The sequence below is a fragment of the Myxocyprinus asiaticus genome, chromosome 11 (genome assembly GCF_019703515.2).
Source record: "Myxocyprinus asiaticus isolate MX2 ecotype Aquarium Trade chromosome 11, UBuf_Myxa_2, whole genome shotgun sequence".
NCBI lineage: Eukaryota > Metazoa > Chordata > Actinopteri > Cypriniformes > Catostomidae > Myxocyprinus > Myxocyprinus asiaticus.
In genome coordinates this window covers 17,159,459-17,183,553 of record NC_059354.1, presented here as the reverse complement: position 1 = coordinate 17,183,553, position 24,095 = coordinate 17,159,459, and positions in this window count along the sequence as shown.

The window sequence follows — 24,095 nt, the reverse complement described above, 5'->3', positions numbered from 1 at the left end:
ATGGTTAGGATTAGGGTGGCCTGACATGAAAAAACAGTGTCCCCTATGTACAATGGGCAGTTATCGACTGGTTGTTTATATGACAATGTGCAGTTAAAGACACAAGTTTTATTGCAATATGTGGATTTTTATAAAAGAATAAATGAATGAAATATGCCATTACATTTCTTATTTGTTCAGATTTTTTATAAAAAATATATTTAGTGTCAATAATTGGATTGCATTTATTTCTCTAAAGAGTGCAGAGAGCCGATAAATCCAATAAGAATTGCATTACTCATTTCTAAATAACTGTTCCTGAAAACTACTTAATCGTAACTGAAATCGTTACTTGAACCTTTAAGGAACTGAAATCATTAAGAGGAATCGGAACTGGAATCATTACATTCCTTACGATTCCCATCCTTATAGATAGGGGGGTGCAGAGCCAGTGTTTTTCTGTAAGCAAGCATTGGTGCCTTGATCTTGATGCGAGCAACCATTGGCAACCTGTGCAGTTCAATTAAGAGACGAGTGACGTGCGTTCTCTTGGGCTCGCTGAAGACCAATCGCTCAGCCACTTTCTGGATCAACTGCAGTAGTTTGACAGTACATGCAGGAAGTCCTACCAGAAGAGTATTGCAGTAGTCCAGTCTAGATATAGAAAGAGCCTGGACAATGAGTTGTGTGGCATGCTCAAATGGGAAGGGTCTGATCTTCCTAATGTTATACAGAGCAAATCTGCATGATAGGGCTGCTCTTGCGACGCATGAAATGTCTACAGAGTGGTGCCAAAAGTGAGTTCTTTTAAGTTGTAAATGTGTAATGTAGTCAGCAGGATTTTACATTTTACCAATACGCCCTGACCCAAACCCCAACCCTACACCAAATCCTCAGTGAAGTAAAAATGTAGTCTTATAGGGAAAATGTAACTACCAAGTCGCATTCAACATTGTTTAAGTGAACGCGACTGTTTCCTGGTTTCAACAGATCGGAACACTGAGTCTGCACAGTTAGTGCCATGAGAAAATCAGTAGCACCGTAGGAAAAGGTAAACACATTTGAATTGATGCAAAAATGTCTTAAGGGAGATGCCACTTGTCAGTAACTTGACAGAATGGAGGTGATGTCAGTGCACCAAAACTTTCAGTAGCAACATGTTGACTTTCTGTATGATCATGTTGGCTTGATATGGTTAGGTTTTTTTTTTCTTCTTTATCATCCACCAAACAAAAATCATAGGTTCGATCACTTAAAAAAGCAATAGCACACCTTTCTTTTGCAAGCATCAAGATTTGAGGTATCATTCAGGGTGCGGGATGAGTTGCGTGTCATAGAAGTGCCACAGAGATCAATTTTAGGGCCTCTGCTTTTTTTCTTATATATGCTTCCCCTGGGAGACATTATCAGGAATCGTGGAATTAGTTTTCACTCTTATGCCAACGATACCCAACTTTATATTTCTTTGAAACCTGATGGAATTTCATAATTCTCCAAATTAGCAGAGTGTATCAATGACATCAAAGATTGGATGGCTAGAAATTTCCTTCTACTCAATTCCGACAAAACAGAGGTACTAATTTTTGGATGAAAAACATCTAAAATAAGCCGCTAAAATATAATTTGACTCGCAATGGATGGTCTGTACTGTTACGTTGTCTTCTACCATGAAGAATATTTGATACCAATCTGTCCTTTGAAAATCACATTTCCAATGTTTGTAGAACAGCATTCTCCCACATCAGAAATATTGCTAAGTTACGATACATGCTCTCTGTTTCTGATGCCGAAATCTAATTCATACATTCATGACCTCAAGACTAGATTCAGTTGCGGATCCTGGCTTTGGCAATATAGGCAGCCGCCTAGGGTGGCAACACTCTCTGGGGCGGCACAACAGGGTACCTGCTTGGCCGCCCCCATGCAGAGCTTGCAAGATCACAATGGAAGAAAGGTGACCCGAATTGTGCCGCCCTGGCTAGCAAGATTGTGATGGGAGATAGGTGCCTCGAATTGTTCTGTCCCACCCCTGGCTCACAAGACTGCAATGGGAGAAAGGTGCCCTGAGTTGTTCCTGACAGGCTCCTTAGCCTTAAAGGCTCTATTTGGTTAGTATTATGGATGTTCATAATGAAGTCTTACATTCTGAACGAACATAAGATAACCATGATAAACAGTATAGGTACACCATGACACAGGATCGCCTCAGTGGTCTTGAGATAATTTGTATCAAACTTGATCGCTGGGAAGATATGACAAAGTTATTGATGATTTTGCATCAATGAAAACTAGGAGGGGAGGGTTACATTTTCTCTCATCATTTATTTACCCTCATGCCATTCCAGAAACTTGGCTTTCTTTCTTTTGCAAAATACAAACAAAGATTGCGTTAAGGGGGACGCCACGTCGGATCTCGCTTAGGGCACCAAGTAAGCCAGAACCTCCACTGACTAGATTATTGTAATGCTTTACTTGGAGGACGTCCTGCAGGTTCAATAAATAAGCTTCAGCCCCATTTTATCATCGCTACATTGGCTACCTGTTAAATTTCGTATTCATTTTAAAATTCTTTTAACTACATGCAAAGCTTTGAATGGCCTAGCTCCACAGTACTTAAGTGAGCTTCTATTATGCTATATTCCATTACGTTCACTACTATCACAAAATTATGGCCTGTTAATAGTACCTAGAATATTAAAATCCACAAAAGGAGGTAGATCCTTTTCCTGTTTGGCTCCTAAACTATGGAAAAGTCCTCCTAACACTGTTCCAGATTCAGACACACTCTCTCAGTTTAGACTAAAGACTCATCTATTCAGCCAGGCATACACCTAAGTTATCCCTCAAACTCATTGTTATGCTGCTTTAGTTAGTTCTGTCGGAACCTGAAACACTTATCATATTCTGTAACACTGCTTTAAGCTGAATGGCATCTATGCCAGTGTTATTCTAGTTGTTTCCCTGTCTCACACTCGGGATACATATCCCCAGGTTAACAGAACCTGCCAGATCCAGCTCTGGTCCTGCTTGATGTCCAACACCCACTGCTACGTGTCACTGAGTGATGATGACTAACTGCAGACTGTGACAGCCAGACATCACTTCAGTCTAATACGATGGACTTCAGAGGATGAACTGATGCCAACTCCAACCGTAAGACATGGTATACTTCATGTGCCACTGCCTAAACCTTGGACTTAGGACAGACCTCACCGAAATGGCCTGCCAGTTGAACTGCGATGCACCTCACTTTTGTCTAATGATGGAATACACTCTTAAAATAGAATACATAGACTATCAAGTAATTGCCAACAAAAGCCTTCATCAGCCAAATAACAAAGGACAATGCATCTATGTGAACTTCTGGAGTTATTTCAGGATGGACTTCAAAGACATTAGTCATTAATTTTACAGTTTGCACAAAATCTTTTGTTTAAATACTGGCTGTTAACACTTACTTATTTTACTCATTTTAAACCGTGACTTACACAACACATAAATAACTAATATTTATGCATTATGTTCATGCTGTATAGCCAAAAAGGAACTGGCCCCCACAGTGAGCCTTGTTTCTCCCAAGGTTATGGAGTTTTGTGTTCCTTGCCACAGTCGCCTTCGGCTTGCTCACTGGGGTTCTAAATACAATTATTGCTTACTTATTTGTTTATTTTAAGACACAGTGATATAGGAAACACTAAGTTACATCTCAGAAAGTCCAGCAGGACCAAGATCTCCATATTTCCACATGCTCTTACTATACTCCAGTTTTATGATGGAAAACCACATCTATTCAGATTGTGTACAATAAATCAACTTCCCTCCATCTGAGCCACTGAAGATGGCTTTCACAGACCAGCTGCTGGCATCTGCTTGTACCTTGCTGAATACCCAGGAGTTTAATTAGCATTGGAGCCACATGGATCTCTCTTTGGAGTGAACATCTGAAACAAAAACAAATTCAGGTAGAAAAACAACCTGTTACTGCCTGCCGCTTTATCACGCAGGAAACACGAGGGAGGAAAGGAGGGAGATGATGGTACACATCTGGTAGAGTTTAATTATACCTTTGTTTCACAGATCTGTTTCAGCTAACATTCATGGCTATAGCTTTCTGTAACACATGCACACACTTCTTCCTACACAGCATGTCAATTTATGTTAACAATAATGGCAGGTCTCTATACTGTAGGTGAAGATGTATGTGTGAGTGCATTTGTAATGGGTTGGATAAGGATACAGGAGCATGAATGTGTGTGTTCACCCTGAGGCTGTGTGTACTGTCAGTATACACTCTTAACAACAACAGGGTGAAATTAATGGATGAGGAAATGAATTGTCTTGAAACAATTGCCAAGACTTCACAGAAAGATTACCAGAGACTGCAAGGGTCTTCCCATCATGGAAAAACACACAAAAAGACACACATACGTACATACTGACTGACAGTTACTGTAATGACAGGAGAGGAGAAATTAGTTGGTTTGCGCCCCATAGCTAAGAAGCTGCAAGGCCAATTTTTTTTATGGCAAAGTGATGTCTCTTTCTCTCTCTCTCTCTCTCTGACAGTGTACAAACTGGATAGGTGTTATAGTGTATGTGTGTGAAAACACCTTTGTCTTTCACTCCCTTTGCTGATAAGTGTTTTGTGTGTGAACACACCTGTGGTAAGGCACGGCAGTGTATTCTGCAAATCAACAGGAAAATTTGAGTGTTGAGTGCAAAATATGTCAATTTTAACTCTTTATCAATCCAGTGGCCCCCAAAAGCATTTGAACACTTAAGCCACACTTGTGAAATATATGAAATGCCATTATTAGATATCAAATGTGGCTTTCATTGTAAATTCTTAAGTTTGCATATTCATATAATCCATGAGTATGATGAAGGTAAACAGATTTGAGTTGCTGTTCAAGATAGAAGAAATTGACTTGAGCTCTAAATGAAGTTAGTAATAAATGAATAGATATAAGGCCGGAGGTGGGGTGATACCAGAAGAACTGTCACTGTAGTGAACTAAGCAGCTGTATCATATTTGAACTTGTGCATAATGATTGATAGTTTTAGATGAATAAGCTCTCACCAAACCAAGATTTTAGAACTCCATGAAAGAGAGCAGAAACAGTAAAACATCTCACAAAGAAAAGTTTGTCTGGTCTTACATTTTAAAGCAACAGATATGCTGTTCAGTGTAGTGGTTTATATACTTTTATACAAAGTATCTTGACACCTTCCTGTTATCAAACTTAAGTTCAGCCAAAAATGAAAAACCCTCATATTTGTTCCGAACCCATGCGATATTTTCTTCTGCTTAATACAAAAGGAGATAATTATATGAATGTCCCGTTGGCTGAACTCAGTACAATGACAGTGGTTACTAACTTTAACAATTAATAAATCACCCAAAAGTGTCAAAAGTAGTCTGTGTGGTTTCTTTGTTCAGACATTTGCTCATGGTTGCCGTGTGTCAGGTAGGACTGCTGAAACAGATACAAGTGCAGGTTAGGTGATTTTAATGAAGACAGGCATACAATCCATGGAAACGTAGTGCAAGAATCAAAACAGGAACAGGCAAGGGTCAGGCGATCAGCAAACAGAATATCAGAGGCAAAGCAACTTGGACTCAATAACCAGAAACAAAGTAAAAAAAGCAAAAAAAAAACAAAAAAAAAAACAGTTAATATCAGGCAGAGAATATACAGGCTTGGTAACATCTAGGACACAAAGAATAGAGTGTATACTTCACCGAGTGACTGTGGCTGAAAGTCTCTTATAAAAGGTGTTTGTAATTACATGCAGGTGTGTGTAATCAGAAGTCTGGCGATTGAGAGCACTGCATTGTTTTGTGGGAATTGGAGTCTGGGGCAGCCATGTTTGGAGGCCGCGTTGCTTGCTGGGAAATGGAGTCTGTAGACTGGGCTGACCTGACACCGTGGCAATCCTGGGAGGAGTTTCTTTATCAAATGGCTTTATCAGTCATGTGATGAGTTAAGTTGGAGGTTTATCTGATTAACAACAAAGACCAAGGAGTTTCACCGTGCTTCTCCCACAGTTAAGATTTGCCAGATGCGACAAACTCAGAATTGCTGGCACCAGTCCAAATTTCTTTATAGCTCAGGAGAATGTCAGTGTAGACTCTGGATTTAAGTCGTTCTGCGTGGAATTGTTAAATTTCTCTTAGTTTTCTACTTCCTCAAAGTCCTACACACTGCTGAAAGCCAATGTAATGACTTTGTCTATAACATTAAACGTCATTGGTTCATGCAAATCTCACGACCAAACATCATGACATCATGTTGCAAACTCATTGGTTCTTGCAACATGAAGTCATGACATTTGATCACGAGATCAGATGCACACGTAGATGTCTAAACCTGCTGGTCATTACTGCCTGCCGCACCTCCGTCAGTGCCTTCAGTTATCCAGCTATGGGGTCATCAGCCGAGAGCCACCCATCACAGATGTTTCAGCCAATTAATCCTGGAACATCTCCTGGTTATGGAGCAGTGGTCAGGGACATCTCCCTGCCACCCCCCACAGCTGAACACCAGGTCCTTTCCAATGCCTCTCGTTCTTGCTTTCCCATTAAGACAAACCATGCTACCGGGGATCATTACACCGATGATGATGGCCTTTGTTTGGCTTTATTCTGCACACCTCAAGGATCTCTGCCAGCATTTGCAGGACCTGGTCATGCCACCACCTGTACTGTCCTTGTGCCAAGGCAGTCAACAAGTGCTGCAGATTTGCTCTTAGGGCCTTGCAGAGGGGACAACTCTGCTCTTTGTCATAGCACATAGACACATTCCAGGGCTTGGAAGAGTATCATAGGTGGATCTTATTAGAAAACTTTGCCTGGCCTGGGGTAACTTCCACAAGTCAGCCCAGCCCATCGACTCTAACAGATGTACTCTCCCATACTGTCCAGCGCCTTTGCTGCTGCTGGCTGACTGCTCTAATCATATACTTTTCCATTCCATCTTAGATACCTCCATCACTACTATCACGTTCCTCTGTTTTCTAGAGGCTGGTGACCACAGTTTGGGAGCCACCCCCCATCCAAGGCCTGCTCTACCTGATAGGGTTCTTCCAACAATATATTATGAAATATATTATGATATTTATATGCAGTATTATATGAGATATTTTCGAGTGAACTTCTCTTTTAAGCTGCATTCACACTCTACTTTTCTAAATTCTAAAATGATTTCAGACCCAGCACCTAAAGATATAATGTCACGCTCTAGGGCTTCTGTTTTTAATAAATAATAAAACACAAAAAACAACACATATTCAATTAAAAATCTTTAAAAAAAAAAACAAAAAAAAAAAACAATATACTTAACTTTCTCACAACAATTTTAAAAATGCAGCTCTGAAGTTTGTATTCTTTGTATTAAGTCAAGAGGTCAATCTGAGATGTTTAGATCTTCCATTGGCCACACATCTTTTCACCATACAAATTTGCAGGTCAGAGTTCACCAAACTTGAACTTTGCAGATGGCACTTTATTTAATATTTTGTAATCTGCATTGACATTCTTTCATTTATAAGTGTCTTAATACTTTTGAGGGCCACTGTATATCATGTGCATATGCACTTGCAAATTTGATAGTAAACATTAGTGCAAGTTCATGGGTTGGTGTGCATGCAATTTATTGTCCACATGTATAAGTGTGTGGGCTGTAGTGTGAGCAACTGAGGTTGTCAGTAATTCCTGCTCCTGGGGAAATTGTTATTGTACAGTTTATAGGAGCATGCAGAGCTCCATTCCCTGTCTGAAAAACCACCACAGAGACTGAGACAGAGGCAGAAAGAAGGGAAAACCGAAACACAGAGCTCACATGCCAGTCCAGACCCTCTAATAATCACACACACTTTCAAACAAAGCTTCTTCACTTTGCATTTTGTGTGAGAGTGTTCTCCCATCAAGATCATCATGTTTTATTAGCACACACAAGCATAAAACACTCATGCTACACACCACCTGCAAAACAGATATATGGATACTCACTGGTGTACACACACACACACACACACACACACACACACACAAACACACACACAAACACACACACACACACAGAGAGAGAGAGAGAGAGAGAGAGAGAGAGAGAGAGAGAGAGAGAGAGAGAGGCAAAACTAATGACCTGTAATTGATAAAACATGTCTTACTCACTGAATAAACTTGAGAGCATTAAGAGGGAATATAATGATACCCCTCTATACCCACTGGAAGCGGCTAAACCACCCTCTGGGTAACAATAATGTTTTCCTCTTGTGTTCTCATGGCCTTGCTGAAGCAGTGGAATGTTAAAAAGAAGCCCATTAAAGGAAGGGGAAAGTGCTGTGCATAGGGTGGGTTTGTGTATGCATGTACATGTACTATGAAGAACAGGAGCAATAATAAGAAAGTAGGTATACTGTGTAGAATCCAAACTCTTAGAAACCTGTCACAGCTGCTGTCTATAAATATACACACACAGCCAAATCATGGTGGTTGGGGCTGCAAGATGTCAATATACAATATGTGATAAGTTGCTGGACAAAACAATATGCCATGCGATAATCCTATGATGACATCATATGAGTGCGCTGCACATCTGAAATCCCCACCACCCAAATATATGGAAGTTTATTGGGGGGAAAAAGCAAAGTCTGTCTCACAGATCACAAACATAGTCTTTTGTTCCAAATTGGATATAATGTGCATGTAATATACAGGTGCATCTCAATAAATTAGAATGTCGTGGAAAAGTTCATTTATTTCAGTAATTCAACTCAAATTGTGAAACTCGTGTATTAAATAAATTCAATGCACACAGACTGAAGTAGTTTAAGTCTTTGGTTCTTTTAATTGTGATGATTTTGGCTCACATTTAACAAAAACCCACCAATTCACTATCTCAAAAAATTAGAATATGGTGACATGCCAATCAGCTAATCAACTCAAAACACCTGCAAAGGTTTCCTGAGCCTTCAAAATGGTCTCTCAGTTTGGTTCACTAGGCTACACAATCATGGGGAAGACTGCTGATCTGACAGTTGTCCAGAAGACAATCATTGACACCCTTCACAAGGAGGGTAAGCCACAAACATTCATTGCCAAAGAAGCTGGCTGTTCACAGAGTGCTGTATCCAAGCATGTTAACAGAAAGTTGAGTGGAAGGAAAAAGTGTGGAAGAAAAAGATGCACAACCAACCGAGAGAACCGCAGCCTTATGAGGATTGTCAAGCAAAATCGATTCAAGAATTTGGGTGAACTTCACAAGGAATGGACTGAGGCTGGTGTCAAGGCATCAAGAGCCACCACACACAGACGTGTCAAGGAATTTGGCTACAGTTGTCGTATTCCTTTTTTTAAGCCACTCCTGAACCACAGACAACGTCAGAGGCATCTTACCTGGGCTAAGGAGAAGAAGAACTGGACTGTTACCCAGTGGTCCAAAGTCCTATTTTCAGATGAGAGCAAGTTTTGTATTTCATTTGGAAACCAAGGTCCTAGAGTCTGGAGGAAGGGTGGAGAAGCTCATAGCCCAAGTTGCTTGAAGTCCAGTGTTAAGTTTCCACAGTCTGTGATGATTTGGGGTGCAATGTCATCTGCTGGTGTTGGTCCATTGCGTTTTTTGAAAACCAAAGTCACTGCACCCGTTTACCAAGAAATTTTGGAGCACTTCATGCTTCCTTCTGCTGACCAGCTTTTTAAAGATGCTGATTTCATTTTCCAGCAGGATTTGGCACCTGCCCACACTGCCAAAAGCACCAAAAGTTGGTTAAATGACCATGGTGTTGGTGTGCTTGACTGGCCAGCAAACTCACCAGACCTGAACCCCATAGAGAATCTATGGGGTATTGTCAAGAGGAAAATGAGAAACAAGAGACCAAAAAATGCAGATGAGCTGAAGGCCACTGTCAAAGAAACCTGGGCTTCCATACCACCTCGGCAGTGCCACAAACTGATCACCTCCATGCCACGCCAAATTGAGGCAGTAATTAAAGCAAAAGGAGCCCCTACCAAGTATTGAGTACATATGCAGTAAATGAACATACTTTCCAGAAGGCCAACAATTCACTAAAAATGTTTTTTTTTATTGGTCTTATGATGTATTCTAATTTTTTGAGATAGTGAATTGGTGGGTTTTTGTTAAATGTGAGCCAAAATCATCACAATTAAAAGAACCAAAGACTTAAACTAATTCAGTCTGTGTGCATTGAATTTATTTAATACACGAGTTTCATAATTTGAGTTGAATTACTGAAATAAATGAACTTTTCCACGACATTCTAATTTATTGAGATGCACCTGTATAATGTTGGCAGATGCTATTTGCACCCTGGTGCAAATAATGTAATATGCTATTTACACCCCAGTGCAAATAGTGGCAGATATTATTTACACCCCAGCCCTGGTGCAAATAACTGTAGATACCAATTGCACCCTGGTGCAAATAATGTCAGATACTATTTGCACCTATATTTAAATACCAACATACAGTATGGGCATCATTGCAGTGTGTTTATTGTGTTTATTTAGAGTTCCACAGACACACTACATTAACCGCTACCCCTAAACTTAACCTTAACCTTACCTTAGAAAAAATAACCTTGATTTTACTATAGTAACCATGGTTTCACACAGGAACAAGAGCAATCGACAGACCTTGCCTCCAGATTAAACCCTTCTCTGCACTCCTGACATTCACCGTGATCAAATCACTGTGATGAAATCAACATTTATATGAATTTTTATCTATTATTTTAAGCAGTATTAAAGGAAATATTAAGAGTGGAAACAGGAAATTGGATGGGGAAAAAGAGTGGGTACACAATCACAGGGGTCAGTACACAATCACACACCATCTTTACACCCCACACCACTGCAATGACATCTGTTGGTTAATTTGTTGTATATTTCTCTGGTTCCACCAGACTATTGTGGTGCAAATAGCTGCACTGTGTGGCAGATGCTATTTACACCGGGGTGCAAATAGACACTTCGTATAACGTCTTACCATTACCTACATTTCCACAGGTGTGACACGCTCCATCATTTGAGTCGGAAGTAGTTTTTGGAGAAAAACAAGAGTCACAAAATTCAAACAATAAATGTTGTTTTGATGCTCTTTAATGCTGTGTGTGACAGATCACTGTAGCTGCCCATTCAAATAGATCAGGGTGCAACACTCTCTTTCTCACCAACTTATATCAGGAATATATATATATATATATATATATATATATATATATATATATTCATGAATATCAGAGGGTATGTTGAAAGATACAGTTCAATTTACTGAAATGTCATCTCTCACGTAATTGCCAATCTATTAATGTTGAAATGACATGGAGAATAAGAATGGGAACAAGTCTGGACAAGTCAAGTCAAGTCATTTTTATTTGTATAGTGCCTTTCACAAAACACATCGTTTCAAAGAAGCTTTACAGAAAATCATGCATTAACAGAAATTGAAACTGTAATATCTATAATGTCTTAGAGTCATCATTATGTAGTTTGATAAAATACAATTGTGAATTTTGTTTAAAAATAAGTAATTAAATAATAATTGTATTTAGAAACCCAGTGAGCAAGCCGAAGGCGACTGTGGCAAGGAACACCTAACTCCATAAGATGTTGGTTAATGGAGAAAAATAACCTTGGGAGAAACCAGGCTCACTGTGGGGCCAGTTCCCCTCTGGCTAACATCATGAATATAATGCCAGTATTACTTAATTATACATGTCATGGTTTAAAATTATTAAACTAAGTAAGTGTTAAGGGTCAGTGTTTAAACAAAGATTTTTTAAGAACTGTAAGATTAATGACTAATGTCTTTGAAGTTCATCCTGGATTAACTGCCGAAGTTCACATAGTTGCATTGTCCTTTTTTAGCTGGCTGATGAAGGCTTTTTTTGGCAATTTATTTATAGTCTATGTATTCCATTATAAGAGTTGACCGAGGTGATGCAGGCAGAGATCAATGAGGTGCATCGTAGTTCAAACGGCCGGTAATTTCGGTGAGGTCTATCCTAAGTCCAAGGTTCAGGCAATGGCATATGAAGTATCCCATGTTTTATGGTTGGAGTTGGCATCAGTTCATCCTCTGAAGTCCATCATAATAAACTGAAGTGATGTTTGGCTGGCACTGGCTGCATTAGTCGTCATCACTCAGAGACATGTAGCAGTGGAGTCCAACACGAAGCAGGAATGGAGCTGGATCCAGCCGGTTCTGGTGACCTCAGGATAGGCGTCCCGAGGTTGAGAAAGGGATACAAATTGAATAATATTAGCATAGATGCCATTCAATTTATTGCAGAGTTATAGATCATGATCAGTGTTTCTGGTTCTGGTTCCAGCAGACATAACTAAAGCAGCCTAATTGTGAGTTGAAGGATAAATTATGTGTATGCCTGGCTAAATAGACGAGTCTTTAGTCTAGACTTAAACTGAGTGAGTGTGTCTGCATCTCAAACAGTGTTAGGGAGACTAATCCATAGTTTAGGAGCCAAAAATGAAAAGGATCTACCTGCTTTTGTGGATTTTGATATTCTAGGAACTATTAACAGGCCAGAGTTTTGCAATCATAATGAACATGACAGAATATAGTGTGGTAGAAGGTCACTTAAGTACTGTGGCGCTAGACCATTCAAAGCTTTGTACATCGTTAACAGAATTTTAAAATGAATATGAAATTTAACAGGTAGCCTATGTAACAACGATAAAATGGGGCAAATATGATCATATTTCTTGGTTCTAGTCAGCACTCTGGCTGCTGCATTTTGAACCAATTGAGGTTTATTTATTGAACTTGCTGGACATCCTCCCAGTAATGCATTACAATAATCTAGTCTTGAGGTCATGAACACATGAATTAGTTTTTCGGCATCAGCAACAGAGAGCATGTGTCGTAATTTAGCAATATTTCTTAAATTGAAGAATGCTGTTCTACAAACATTGGTAATTTGATTTTCAAAGGACAGATTGGTATCAAATATAACACCTAAATTCTTCGCTGTTGAAGATGATGTAATAATACATCCATCGAGAGTCAAATTATATTTTAGCGGCTTATTTTTTGAGGTTTTTGGTGCAATAATTAGTACCTCTGTTTTGTCGGAATTGAGTAGAAGGAAATTTCTGGCCATCCGGACTTTGATTTTATTGATACACTCTGCTAATTTGGAGAACTGTGAAATTTCGTCAGGTTTTGAAGAAATATAAAGTTGGGTATCGTCAGCATAACAGTGACAGCACACACACACACTAAGTGACAATCGCACGTCCAGTCTATTCTCTGCTATCTGCCAACATGATCACACAGGAAGTCGGCATGCTGTTTCCGAAGGTTCTGGTACCCTAGGATCGGCAACAGTATGCCGACTCACTGACATGCGACATTTCCCATCAGACAATTTTGCATTTCTTTGTGTTTACCTTCCCACGTGACTCGACCAGCAACACGTTGCATCAGCAGCGGAGACTCGGGTTAGTATCCACGTTGAAAGCAGAAAGTGATCGTGTTCATTTAATAAGTGACGAGCGTGATTTGGAGGTTAAACTTTTCCCCCTAACATTTAAATTTTACTCCATTAATGGTTAGGTTTAGGTTTGGGTTTGGGTTGAGGGGTAGTGTCCATAAAATATGCATTCCTCTTCAGAGTATTACATCCTGTACAGCTGAAAAGAACTTTCATAAACAGACATAAACAGAGCTCACAAGTGCCTATACACCCTCCAACACTTACAGCTTTGGCTACTGGGGGCAGTGGTTTAAATTTCAATAAGCATATACAGATTTTTGCTAAAGAAAAGTCAGCCTACTCTTTCCGATTTCACTGTGAGATGTGGCTGTATCTGCATAGCCATAAAGTTTTTTTAAAGTATTAAAATCATTCTGTTATCGTAAGCCCTTTCACATGCATATCGCAATATTTATATAAATTTGCAATATTTTTATAAATGCAATATATCATGCATCTCTACCGGTGGCTTTATGACACTGTAAAGCCCTTACAGTGTCAAAAATTCTGTTAACAAAACTGTGCACAAAGAAATGTGTCATTAGGGGCTATCAAAACTAAAGGAATATCTATCCCTCTAGAATACCTCAACATAATCACATGGGATATCGACAAGTAGCTTTTGAATGTTCATGTACAATGAAATCGACCCCATGCTGCAAGTTCCATACTTTCTTTCTTCTGCAGAATACAAACAAAGATCTTTTCATAGATATATGATGTTTTTAAAACTTCCAAGTTTCCAAGAGTCAAGTGGTTAAATCCACGTCTTCTGAACCAATACGGTCGTTTTTTTGTTTTGTGTTTTGTTTTTTATTAAAACAACTGAGTCGTATGGATTACCTTTATGCTGCTTTTATGTCCCTTTTTGAAACTTTGGTTTTGGACCCCTTTGACTGGCAATATATGGACAAACAGCCATCATATCTCCATCTAAATATCTTTGTGTTCCGTAGAAGAAAGAAAGGCATACAAGTTTGAGATGGCATAAGGGTGAGTTAATGATGAGAGAATTATCCTTTTTGGGTGAACTATTCCTTTAAGGTTCTAATATGTACCCTTTAGGAACAGATAAAGCACAAAAACATACAGACTGACATGTAGAGAGTAGAGTGGGTGTGCATTTGAGGGAACGGCCCCAGTGACAAGCTATTGTACCTCTAAATGTAGAGTTGTTGCAATGTTTTTTTCTGACAGAGTTCACAATGGCATGTGTTTTGTGTATATTTTCACTTTAATACATCTTTTGTGTTCTGCATAAGAAAGTCATGGATTTGGAACAACATGTGGGTGAGTAAATTATTACAGAATTTTTTTTCCTTTAAATATATAATAGGTCTTTATAGTAAATATGTTAATATTATTATGATTCATACACAAGTAAAAAAAAAATTTGTTTAATTCTAAATGCAAAAAAGGTTTTCAGCTGAACACTAAGCAAAATACAAAAACAGTGTATGCGTGTGTTTGTGCCACCTCATGTCTTAGCATCCCTTGTTCAGCTCTGACAAGAACAGACCATCTTTATCCCTCACCACTAACACAGATCAAAGATGTTACACATATTGTACACACTCTATACACCACACACACACACACACACACACACACACACACACACACTGAATACACAACAGCACTGTCTGTTTGTCTCTTGTTCAATTACAATAAACACATTTTACAAACAATAAACAACATCAGCATTCACACGAAAAACACACACTGCCTTTAAAGGCTTTTTTCTATCTATGTCATAAGTCAAAAGTTAAAATTTCAAAATATGATAAATTCTTTGTTGGTTCTGTTTGGGAAATAAATGACAATCTCTTTTTTGCAGAGTCAAATATCTGTCTCCTTTCCTTCTAGCCATTCTGAGTAAACTCTGCTCTATTCTTTACTTCCTCCACTGAAAAGTATGTGCACAGACCCAATGTCCAATCCAACTACCTCAAGGTAACACTAACAAAACAAAGCATTGCATTATTGATGCTGCAATTAAGAAACTGATCTAAAATTTGATATAGTTCACACACAAGCACTCCCGTCTTCCTCCTTTCACTCTCTATTACACAAACACTCTCGCGTATTTGTACGCACACAAACCTTATCATTTCTCTCTGTGAGACATGAATTTGATTATCTTCTGAATAGATAATAATCACAGAAAATGATTTATTACATCATTATCGATGAAGGCATTTTCACAGCATCAATATAACCATATTTCATAACGTGCGTTCCCCCACGACAACAGAAACTCCAACTTTCACCAACAATATAAAACAATCAAAACATCCTGAATAATTATTTTCAAAACAATCATTGTGGAGAAAGAAGGAGAGAAAACCTTTTCAGAGAAATGTAATCTGATTTTGCTGCAGGCGGGTGAGTCATACATTTTTGTAGTATGGCAGGGAAAAGACCGACTGCAAACAGCCAGCAAAAGACATCTCTAATTTTCTGACAATTATATGACTGGACATTTTCAACCTGCCTGCACCCCCTCCCACATCTCTTCATTTACATACTTTGGAATAATATCCCAGAGATGTGAAGCTTCAGAAAGAGTTTGACTGTTGATTTGAATTTGGCTATGAAACATAATTACAGCACAAAGTGAAATGCAAGACTGTCCCGCCTGATCTCAGCAGTTTGCATTCTGTTGCCAAATAGCTCAACGGCGGCAGACAGCACATTGAGACAAGGCTAAAACCAGCTTTCATCAACCCAAACATGCCATTTATGGTGTTTAAACAACCTTAATGTCAAATTGCAACAACTGTCTCCTCGCTCTAAGAGGACCACAGTTGTTTATTGTACACTACCATTAATCAATGCTGTAAAAAATACATTGTTCCTTGTTTGTTCATGATACCTAATGCATTAACTAATGATAACGAATGGAACCTTATTGCAAAGTGTTCATTTTTATTTGAACTATTTTCCTCTTATTAGAACAATAGTAAAGCCAGCAAAACTATTAAATAAAACAAATGGAAGAATGAGAAGTATGTAGTGACCAAAAACTGTTAAACAAATCAAAATGTTACAGTATATTTTAGCTTCTTAAAGTCGCCATGCAGCTTTGTCGAGATTAAAGCTCTGCACGATCTGAGCTTTCTCTCAACCAACTTCATGAGGTGCGACACAACCTGGGATGCTTTGTAAACACTACTAAAGTTCCCATGCATGCTAGGCATTTATTGGCTGCTTTTCCGTAACTATCCGGAACAATAATAATTTTTGCTTTGTAAAGAAATATTTATGTAGGCACAATTTCCATTTGTCCACAAAACAAATTTCAAGCATTTAAGCATAAGCTGTTAGATCAAAAGGTTTTTAAGATTATGAGAAGCATAAATTCAGTCAAGCCTGGCTGAACTTTGACAGTATGTACAGTACTTAAAAATTTTTTTTTAAAAAATGGAAGACAAAAAGGACAGTTTGTTCCTTTATTTTGTTAAACTTGTCTCTAATCCTGTCATTGGTTAGATATTTACATGAGATGAAGCAAACAGTGTTGTGTTGACAGTTTCAGAAAATTTTATTTAATAGCTGTGGCTGCTCTGAAGTGATGATTAACAAGCACATGCTCACAATATGAGGAGAACAATTGGTGGAGCTCTCATACCTCATGAAGTAAGGTAAGTCAAAGACATCCCCCTTCTCAAGAACATTCCGGAACTGTTTTGTCCTGAAACCTGATCAAATAAAAGATCTGAAAGCAGGTGAGAAATCTCTTTAAACAAATATCACATGGTCTGTCTCCTTATCATCACATTTTCCAATCCAAATAAATTCAGCATGAAGAGAGACAATGAGAGTGAGACATCCTTTTAAAAGGTTTTGTTTTTACAGTAATAAGGATATAAAATAGGACTTAAAGGTGCACTCAGTATTTCCCCCATAAAAAGATGTATGATACTTCTAATGAAATTAATTGTAATTTTGAAACATAAACTCAGCAAAAAAAAGACACATCCCTTTTTTAGGACACTGTATTTTAAAGATAATTTTGTAACAATACAAATAATTTTACAGATCTTTATTGTATAGGGTGTAAACAATGTTTTCCATGCTTGTTCAATTAACCATAAACAATTAATGAATATGCACCTGTGGAATGGTCGTTAAGACACAAACAGCTTACAGACGGTAGGCAATTAAAGTCACAGTTATGAAAACTTAGGACACTAAAGAGACCTTTCTACTGACTTTGAAAAACACCAAAAGAAAGATGCCCAGGGTCCCTGCTCATCTGCGTGAACGTGCCTTAGGCATGCTGCATGGAGGCATGAGGACTGCAGATGTGGCCAGGGCAATAAATTGCAATATCCGTACTGTGAGACGCCTAAGACAGTGCTACAGGGAGACAGGAAGGACAGCTGATCGTCCTTGCAGTGGCAGACCACGTGTAACAACACCTGCACAGGATAGGTACATCCGGATATCACACCTGCGGGACAGGTACAGGATGGCAACAACAACTGCCCGAGTTACACCAGGAACACACAATCCCTCCATCAGTGCTCAGACTGTCCTCAATAGGCTGAGAGAGGCTGAACTGAGGGCTTGTAGGCCTGTTGTAAGGCAGGTCCTTACCAGACATCACCGGCAACAATATCGCCTATGGGCACAAACCCTTTGCTGGACCAGACAGGACTGGCAAAAAGTGCTCTTCACTGACGAGTCATGGTTTTGTCTCACCAGGGGTGATGGTCGGACTTGCATTTATCGTCGAAGGAATGAGCGTTACATTGAGGCCTTAATGCAGTACTTAATGCAGTTGGTGGCCACACCACATACTGACATTACTGTGTCTGTGAAACTTGATCAGTTTATGTCTTAGCTGTTGAATCTTTTTATGTTCATACAAATATTTACACGTTAAATTTGCTGAAAATAAAAGTAGTTTAGTGAGTTTATGTATAAAATCATGACCACTCACATGAGATGAGGACTCTAGACATATCAGTAACCTTATAAAAGCTGTGTTATTCTACATGGGGGAGGGACCCCCTTGTAACGAATGCTGGCAATGACAGGCAGACGAAGACGATGGTGATGTGAAGAACCCAAGTGCAGTTTATTCATAAACGTGAAATCCAAAAACCGTGAACAGAAACATAAACATGGACTTGACTTGACTTGACATCCAAACAACGTTACATAAACAATACCTGACAATGATTTGACGAGGCTACATAGTATGAAGTGGGAACATGGTATGGCAGTATCCTGACTTGGCCATGGTAGGCGTGGATGCTGACTCGTTGGCCGTGGCAGGCGTGAGCGCTGGCTCGTAGAGCAGAGGCGGGTCTGGACCATGGAGCAGAGGCGGGCCTGGACCGTGGAGCAGAGGCAGGCCTGCACCGTGGAGCAGAGGCGGGCCTGGACAGTGGATCGAGGCAGGCCTGGACAGTGGAACAGAGGTGGGCCTGGACCATGGAGCAAAGGCTTGCTTGTGACATGGCATGGAGCAGTCTGGGGCTTAGCTGAGACATGGCATGGAGCAGGCTGAGGCGCTGCTGTGACATGGCATGGAGCAGGCTGAGGTGTTGCTGTGACATGGCATGGAGCAGGCTACATGGCATGGAGCAGGCTGAGGCGTTGCTGTGACATGGCATGGAGCAGGCTGAGGAGTTGCTGTGACATGGCATGGAGCAGGCTGAGGCATTGCTGTGACATGGCATGGAGCAGACTCAGGCGTGGCTGTGATATGGCATGGAGCTGACTCTGGCGTGGCTGTGACATGGCATGGAGCTGACTCTGGCATGGCTGTGATATGGCATGGAGCTGACTCTGGCGTGGCTGTGACATGGCATGGAGCTGACTCTGGCGTGGCTGTGACATGGCATGGAGCTGAATCTGGCGTGGCTGTGACATGGCATGGAGCTGAATCTGGCGTGGCTGTGACATGGCATGGAGCTGACTCAGGCATGGCTGTGACATGGCATGGAACAGACTCAGGCGTGGCTGTGACATGGCATGGAGCAGACTCTGGCATGACTGTGACATGGCATGGAGCTGACTCTGGTGTGGCTGTGACATGGCATGGAGCTGACTCTGGCGTGGCTGTGACACTGCATGGAGCTGAATCTGGTATGGCTGTGACATGGCATGAAGCTGACCCTGGCGTGGCTGTGACATGGCATGGAGCTGACTCTGGCGTGGCTGTGACATGGCATGGAGCTGACTCTGGTGTTGCTGTGACATGGCATGGAGCTGACTCTGGTGTGGCTGTGACATGACATGGAGCAGACTCAGGCGTGGCTGTGACATGGCATAGAGCTGACTCTGGCATGGCTGTGACATGGCATGGAGCAGACTCTGGCGTGGCTGTGACATGGCATGGAGCTGACTCTGGCATGGCTGTGACATGGCATGGAGCTGATTCTGGTGTGGCTGTGACATGACATGGAGCTGAATCTAGTGTGGCTGTGACATGGCATAGAGCTGACTCTGGCGTGCCTGTGACATGGCATGGAGCTGACTCAGGATCAGGGGTAGAAGGTGGCGCAAGCTCTGTGACCATGACGTGGGACCCTGGCTCAGCGAGCATGATGTTGGTTCCCCGTTGGTAAGTCCATGTGAGGTATTCTCCACATGCTAACTCCCTTCGGCAGGATGTAGTCTCCGTAGTGCTCTCCTTCCTGGAAAGGGAAGAGCACTTCCCAGCGCTATTCTAGAAAAGTGCTTGGCGGGACATTGCTTAGCAGCAATCAGTTAAGACACCACCTGTAGCCTCCTTGGGTAAGTGCCTCCACCCCCCTTAACGGGACTAGGGAGACGCCTTACCTAACTCGCTAGAAGGTCATGACATGGTTAAGTGCTCGCTGCGAGGCATGCAGCAGCTTGCCCGTGTCCACTCTTCCGTACCTCGTGACACGGTTCAGCGCCTGTGACGTTTCCTATAGGAACCCCTAGTGTCACTACATCGACACAATGTCGAGTGAGTGACAAACAGGGAACGTCTTGGTCACTGATGTAACCTCTGTTCCCTGATGGAGGGAACGAGATGTTGTGTCCCTCCTGCTATGGTGCTGAAATGGCCGCTGACATGGCCGGGAATCTCTATCGGCTCCTCAGCATAAATCTGAATGAGTGATGCACGCTATCTCCTTTTATATGCGTATGTCCGGGGCGGAGAGTGGCATGCAAATTCCACTCACCAATTTTCATTGACCTTTTCTATTTTAAGCAAAGGTGATTTGGGCTCTCAAGATCGAACCCCTAGTGTCACTACATCAACACAATGTCTTGTTCCCTCCATCAGGGAACAGAGGTTACATCAGTAACCAAGATGATTTTGAATGATGTTGCATCCACACCACTAAGTCCAAGGTGACACAAACATAAAGTTACTGACTTCACCTTTAATAAAAATTTGTCATCTTCAATATACTTAATTTCATTTTCCAGTAAGTAATTTATATAGATTAAGAATGTTGTCACCATGTGACTAGTGTTGTGTGGCTACAGCCTTTTTCAGATCTGCTGATCTGAAGTGACTGAAGACCCTGCACACTTCCTATAAAATCGAAGAACGAATGGTGTAACATCATTTAGAACAAATTCTGGCCAAAACAAAGGGGTTTTTAATTTCAGCTTACCAGCGTGAACTTTCAGGAAAATTTCTTACCGGCTGCTAAACACCTTCTTGCTGCCATTGGTCCATGTCATTTGTAGGTCTGTACTGGAGCTCCACCTACTTTGAGGCTGACAGCTAATTCCCATTCAGTCAGTTAAGATCAGTCAAAATGTATTGTTATTTTACGAGCTGGTGAAAATGTACCTACATCTGTACGATTGTTCACGTAGACACATATTCCAAGCCAATGTCATGTGATTTTTTTGTTTAACTAGTCTATAACAGGAATCAAATCTACTCAAATACTCCTAAGTGCCCATTTACTCTACTGTTTGATATGCTGCTTCACTCATGTGCCATCTTCAGCTGAAAGCCATTCACACATCTGCCCAATGTAAAATATGCCTATCATTCTTCTGTCTGTATTCTACCAATTTTTTTTTCTCCCCAATTTGGAATGCCCAATTCCCAACGCGCTCTAAGTCCTCATGGTGGCGTAGTGACTCGCCTCAATCCGGGTGGCAGAGGATGAATCTCAGTTGCCTCCGCATCTGAGACGTCAATCCACGCATCTTTTCACATGGCTTGTTGAGCGCATTACTGCGGAGACATAGCGCATGTGGAGGCTTGACGCTATTCTCCACGGCATACATGCACAACTCACCACGTGCCCCACCAAGAGCGAGAACCACATTATAGTGACCACGAGGAGGTTACCCTATGTGACTCTACCCTGCCTAGCAACCGGGCCAATTTGGTTGCTTAGGAGACCTGGCTGGAGTCACTCAGCACACCCTAAATTCGAACTCACGACTCCAGGGGTGGTAGTCAGCATCTTTACTCGCTGAGATACCCAGGCCCTGTATTCTGCCCATTAACACTTTTTTTAAATCTTTGCAATCGTATCAGGGTCATCATACATAAATTACAATAACAGATTGTAACCAGCAAATATTATGGTATACATTACATAAATAATATTATGGCATAGCGCATTAGCGCCATGAATACAGAATGTAAACATTACAAATGATACATTATCGTACTGCATACGTATTACTTTAAATCATCATCAATTAGTTAAAACAGCTTCTTTTACTGACCTTGTGTGAGGCATGAAGTCATTGATAAAACATTTAAATGTCACATTAGTTAAAGTTTTACATGTAGTCTTGAACGTCTTCATATTTAAATGTGCCTCTAAATGCCTCCCCCAGCAGCGAACCAGGTGTCTGAATGTTCGCAAACAGTATGCCGTTGCTCAGCTGTTTCAACTCCTGTTTGGCTCTGAGTGAATTGTGAAGAAGCACTTTGCTGTGAGTGTGCCGGGGCCTTTACAGTACATAGCCAAATGTCTTTCAAACAAATATGCAGCATCATTATTTGACCTGAATACAACTCAACTGTAAACGTCAACTTTCTGAGAAGCTTGAGTTCTGTAAGCATATTTACCATGCATTATATTTATAATCATATCAGAATATTGTTCACTTCCCAGCCTTGAGTCCAACCAGCCAGCTCCGAGATGAATCACTGCAACAACATTTGTATTGAAGCAGAAAATTATTTGAAAATCTGAAAACAAAAGAGAGAGACAAAGGTTCAAGACTGTACTAATGAGGGAATGAATGAACCACTTATCCCAAAAAGCTTTGTTAATGATTAATTAAATCAGTCTAATGTTTTGTGTGCTTATTTTTTATATAATTTCTTATCAGAAAATGCTACAAAATCCCGTATAAACTAACATTAGTTAGAAAGCTAGCTAATGATAGCTAACATTACCTCTCTAGCTTCAAATGGCATGCAAAACTAATTTCCATGTTAACAGCTAGGAATAAGCATAAGTAATCAACTAAACAAGTAGCCTACTTGTTCTGCACCAGCTAGCTGACTATTAAAAACAGTACTCGAATATCGCAAATTGATTTCCTTAGCACATTTGCCAACAATGAGCAACACTGAATTATACTGTACTTAGAAGTATTGCTGTCCTCATTCCCTGAGGATGGCACTCCACTGGTGGTCCTTGACTTCAGCATCCACCTGGACAAACCTCAAGTGGCTGAATTTGTAGCTCTTCTGACCTCGTTTGACCTTACAAGTTTGCACACCCCTGCAACACACAGAGCAGGAAAGTCTCACCCTTACCCATTACTGTACTGTATCTATGATAATCCTCTTGTTACTCTACACATCTCTGACCATTTCTTCATCCAGTTCACTGTTACTCTCCCTTTTTCCTTACCTCTCACCCCACCGATGGTTTCCTTCAGCCGTAACCTCCACTCTCTCTCTCTCTCTCTCTCTCTCTCTCTCCCTCTCTCTCTCTCTCTCACACACACACACACACTTTATTCTCTTCTATGGTCTCTGCATCCCTTACCACCACTAACCACTTCTATTCACTTGATGTTAATAAAGCCACAAATGCTCTTTGCTCAACATGGGTTAGGCCTTGACAGTGTCTGTCCTCTTACTTCCAGGCCAGCACGTGCCACACCCTCTAGCCCCTGGCTATCGGATATACTTCATGACTACTGCACTGAACTCAAGACTACAGAGAGGAAGTGGCGCAAGTCAAAAGACCCTGCTGACCTGAGCAAGTATCAATCTCTTCTCTCCTCTTTTTCCTCTAATGTTTCTGCTGCTAAGGTTGATTATTATCAGAATAAGATCAGTAACACTTCAGATTCCTGTAAACTGTTTTCATCTTTCTCCTCTTCTCTTCTCTTCTCTTCTCTTCTCTTCTCTATCCTCCTCCTCAACCTTCTCACACTTCTTCTTTGACTGCTGATGATTTTGCCATGTTTTTTACTGACAAAGTAGCGAGCACCAGCAGTCAGTACTCTACAACACATACCCAGAACCACTCTCTTCCCATATTCCATCCTCTGTTTTCTTCTTTCTCTCCTCTCTCAGAGACTGAGATCTCCAAAGTGATTCTTTCAACAGGTAACCGTCCTACCACCTGTCCCCTTGACCCTATTCTCTCCCATCTTCTCCA